Raw genomic sequence first — 4,735 nt, 5'->3', positions numbered from 1 at the left:
GGGACTTTCTGTTGGAATTCTTCCTCTTCTACTGCAAGCATACATCATAAAGAACGTTAAAGATCAGCTTCCAGTTGGTCAGGCAATTGTTTTTTTAGGTTAGATATTATTAGCTTATCATGAAAGAGAGACATGGAAATTATTAACATGATGAAAGATTTCAGAACTTGAGTGGAACGGGCAGCTTCATGCGATACATTTCAATAATGATTTATTTCAGTCCACAGACTTTCCAAGAATGTCACCGTCACTAAATAAGAAATAATCCTCATTGTCTAGAATTACTTTGGTGCCTCCATATTCTGGGAGAATTTTTTTTCAACTTTCCTGCTAACTGGTTGATTCTCTACCCTTCTCTTTAAAGCCCAATCCAACAGCTACTACTATTGTTTGGAACACTTTTCCTTGAGATATTTCTGGAAGCATTATGCCTCCTTTGGTTACAGTTTCAGGTGCACTCCTTTCAACCAGTATTTGGTCAAAGAGGGGACGAAACTTTCTAAATGCTTGTCCTGCCTGGACTGCGACCATCGCCTTTCATACTCTATTCTCCAGCCACAGCAAGGAGAGACCTGCAGTCTGGTCTTCAAGACATGCCCAGCCAGGCAGTTCTAACATGAGGTCTGCACTGGACGCACAAGGTATTAGCCCTTTTAATTTCGAAAGGGGATCTCTACCTAGCAGATTGACTGGAGCTCTACCAGAAGGCAAAAAAGGAATGTTTTTTCAGTGAAAGGTCCCAGAGTCATTTGGACTGGTTAAAATAGAAACTCTCCCTGAATTTTATTAGATACACCCACTATGGAAACTTCTTTTCTCACTCTGAGGGATGTGTTATCCTCTAGGAGTTTTAAAGTAGAAAATGTAGCTCTGGAATCTACTAGAGTTTGGCCAGCTTTCCCATTAATTTTTACTTCTCCCTTGGCTGTTTAAGAGAATTATTGGTAGCAGTTTACTGAAGAACCCCTCCAAGTCTCATCAACTCTGGGAGGGACCCATGTGGGGCCTTCCTTTTTGTGTAATTATGTGGGGGCATTGGAGTTAATGTTGAAGATTTTGCATAAAACCTTTGACAGCAATGTTTTCTCCAGTTGTCCTAGTTGATTACATATGAGACTTCACTCCTGGGCCAGCCAGCATTTTGCTGATGGACCCCTAGGAGGGTGCAATGTGGGAGACCCAGGTGTCATTTTAGGAGCCTGACCTTGGAGCTGTGAGGCCGATAGCTTTGGCAGACTTCTGCTTGTGGTCTTGTGCCAAAGTCCTTACAAAGTGTCCATCGATGTCAGTCTGAACGGGGGCCTCCCATCCTATTTTCTGCCTTTTTATCAATCCACTCATCTTGAGAGATAACCCATTCACTGACGTGGCAGCAAAAGCAGGTTAGGTGACCTCATTTATTATAGGTAACTGGGAACGCTGTAGGAAGAGAGCTTCCAGCCATCTTTAAAGTCTGCAACAGATTCATCTTTCTTTTGTCTGCATTTTTGAGTAAGAGAACAATTAATGCAGGCAGGGAAGATGTTAGGAATGGCTTTTCAAAGATTGGTTGCTATTTTGCGAGCTTTTTCTGGTCCATGAGGGGACCATGTTGAAGATCATGGATCTTGGATATCCTTCTTGGGTCTGATTCCCACATCCAGTTGGGGGCCTCACCAGGTCCTACCAACATGTACACAAGCTGATAAAGATCTAGCAGCCTGGGGTCATAGGCCCTGACAACAACTCTAAATTCTTCAAAATATTTCTGGGAACCTTGGGTTTAGGAAATTCCTTAATTATGGCCCTTAGTTCAGCCTTTGATCAAGTAGTGAAAGATACCTGAGAAGGATTGCCTGCAATCTCAGGTAACTGTTTATAGTCTTTTCAGAGTGGAAAGGAAGTTGAGATAGAGAATTAGGACCTGAGGACTCAGGTAAAGGAGGAGAGGAGAGGGGGGCAGTTGGAGTCACATCAACCTTCCTTTCTTTTATTTTAAGTACCTCTTGTTTCTTTAATTTTTCATTAGCTTTTTACAATGAATTTTTTAATGAAGCAATTTTGGAATCTTAAGGCCTTCTGGAAGCTTCTGTTTATTTAATCTGGATAGGTATCCCATGGATATCCTATTCAGTTTATTTACTTTGGGAACCCTTGCTTCCAAATGCAGTTCTTAAATGAACAATTTGTCTAATTGGAAGATTCCCCATAATGGCCATTGTAATTCTAGGTTGTTTTTAGTAAGATTTTGCCATTTTTATAGATATTTATAGTTTCCAGGACTATAGTTATTTCACATAAAATAAGCAGGTGTGCTGAAAGGTGGTGCACTCAACTCTTTGGAATTTAAGGATCCCGTTTTTTTTTTAGGTAAGGCTTTGGGTCTCTTGGAGCCAAGCTAATACCTAAGGGCCATGTGCCCCTGAGTTGGAGCTTGTGTGGTGTTTACAGTGTGCCTTGTTGCATAGATATTTTCTTGAGGTTGGCAGGTATTCTAACGTCAATCTAATCCAATCTGTGACCAACGTATCCTTATGTGGGAATCTTAGAGTTAGCGTTGGATGCTCTAAGAGTGTTTAAGTGTTTGATCTGTGCCCACCAATTTTTGCGGCTTTTTTGGACAACAAGATTTCCATTAGTAATAGCCTTTAGCTCCTGTGCACCTTAACACACCAGCAGCAATGGAAGAGATGTTACTGTGGGCTGGTCAAGAGCCAGCCTGTGTGCACCCCAGCAATTTCCAAGGGACTAGAGACTGGGGAAAGGACTGACCCAGCAGATCTCAGCAAATGGAGGTGGCAGAATGGATTCCGCACAATGGGGAGCTGCAGACTGAATCACCAGTGGTTCCCATTGTGGCATCTGGGGACTAAATCAAGGGCTGGGGTTTCCAATCAAGTGGAAAATGCAGACTGGCAAGCCGACTAGGTTGGGAACTCTATGCAGACAGTAGAGCTAGAACTGAGAAGAACTTACCCACAGCTCTTGGAAATGGTGAAAAAGAGAACTGAAAGGTTTCCCTGATTGTCCCTGAAGCCTTCAGACATTTTCCTTTGGATCCCACAGCTGCCACCAAATCTGTTAAAAACAAAATTCAACGGAGTAAATTTAAAAATCTTACTGGCTTTATTCAGCAGTTCATAACTTGGGCAGCACCCCATCTATCAAATGGAAAGGAGTACTGAGGAGCTGCACAGAATGGAAGACTTTTTGTGGACAAGGAAGTTATTCTGGCAAAGAGTGGGTTTTTTTTCAGGCAAGGTAACCTTCCTTTGGGGGACATTGAGGATCTAACAAGCTGTTTCTTTGCTAGTGTTGACCAGGAAATTCCAAACTGGTTAAGATTATATCCTTGGGGGAGGCTGGAACTGCACTTAGGTTAGGTACTAAGTCTCAGTTTGGTGATATGGGACTTAGTACAAGGGACTGTCTCTTTTTTAACATGGGAGACCCTATTCCAATGGTTCTCAAAGTGAGGTCCTCTGACAGCATCAGCCAGTGTCACCTGGGAACTTGGTAGGAATGCAAATTCCTGGGCCCCCCAAGTCGATGAACCATCAATTCTGGGAGATGGGTCTGTAAAAAGCTTTCTAGATGATTCTGATACTCGTTCAAGTTCGAGAACCACTGTTCTATTGCATTGCTTGGAACATAAATGCTCTGCAGAATAGTATAGGAGCTTCAAAAAGCCAGTCAGCTAGCTCTCTAACCAAAGAGGTCCCTCCTAGCAGCCCCATTCCTCATAACTGACTGTCTCCACTCATTCCCAGGAGGTAGGTACCTTTCAAATGGTTCTTTTTCTTCCCCTAAGATCACTGGAAGGGGAAAAAGAAGGTGTCTCCTGCAGCTTTGTTGGGTGTGTCCTCTCCTGGACATGTCATGGCAGCCAGAAGCATGGATGGCTGTTGAGAGCTGTATAGGCTCCCCAAAGACCCACTGGCTGGTGTGTGCTTCCAGGCGCTGCTGCCCTGAGCCTGGGTCAGAGTTCTCCAGAAGACAGGCAGAAGGCACCCTTGGGCTGAGGGAAAGAATATGGGTAGCATGTGCTTGGGCTTTGTGGAAGCCAAGGGGCAGATCCACCCTGAACCCAAGCAGCTTCCTTGGGGAGCAGGGGCTGCCTGTGTGGCCAAGGAGGGCCAGACTGGCATGAATGGAGGCCTTATATCAAAGACCTCACTGGAGCCTGGAGTCACAACACAGGGGCTTTTCATGAGTAACCCTGCCACAGAGGCAGCATTGAGCGTGACTGGTGGCTTGCGGGCAGACGTGTGGTCTGGCCGACGCGTGGCATCAGTGGAACACCACTGTTGCTCCTCCTGACCCTGCCTCAGTCTGGGGGTGGCAGGGATGGGAGGGGAGCTTCAGTGTTTCCTCTCAGAGGGGAAGACATAGTCACACTGTCCATAGCTTAAACTGCCCTGACCCCCCACGTCAGTGCTAAAGGCCATTGTAGGGGGACAGAGTGTTAGTGTGTGTGGGGAGTAAGCAGGTGTTCTGGGCAGGAATGGGTTAAAGACAGCTGCTTGGAGATATTGCCGAAGCACAACTCCACTGCGGGCCTTGGCCACAAGACAAGGGGGGATGCCAGATGCACTCTGTTGAAGGGAGATAGAATCCCAGTGTGCCCTACCAAGGGGTCACTGAGGTCAGGAAGAACTGCAGCCTTGCTGGGGGCCGTGCTGAGGACACAAGCCCCAGACAGATGACAACTGCACAGTGGCAATCAGGACCGGGGTGACGATGGGAATGGGGCCAC

At 45.6% G+C, this 4,735-nt stretch overlaps 1 pseudogene; it reads right to left on the bottom strand.

Moving 5' to 3' along the window:
• Positions 1 to 216: 216 nt before the first annotated feature.
• Positions 217 to 531, bottom strand: LOC108409961 (10 kDa heat shock protein, mitochondrial pseudogene; annotated as a pseudogene).
• Positions 532 to 4,735: the final 4,204 nt, after the last annotated feature.

Source organism: Manis javanica, chromosome 6, assembly GCF_040802235.1.
Source record: "Manis javanica isolate MJ-LG chromosome 6, MJ_LKY, whole genome shotgun sequence".
Taxonomy (NCBI): domain Eukaryota; kingdom Metazoa; phylum Chordata; class Mammalia; order Pholidota; family Manidae; genus Manis; species Manis javanica.
Note: the sequence above shows the minus strand (reverse complement) of the source record. Positions and strands in the feature narration are given on the sequence as shown.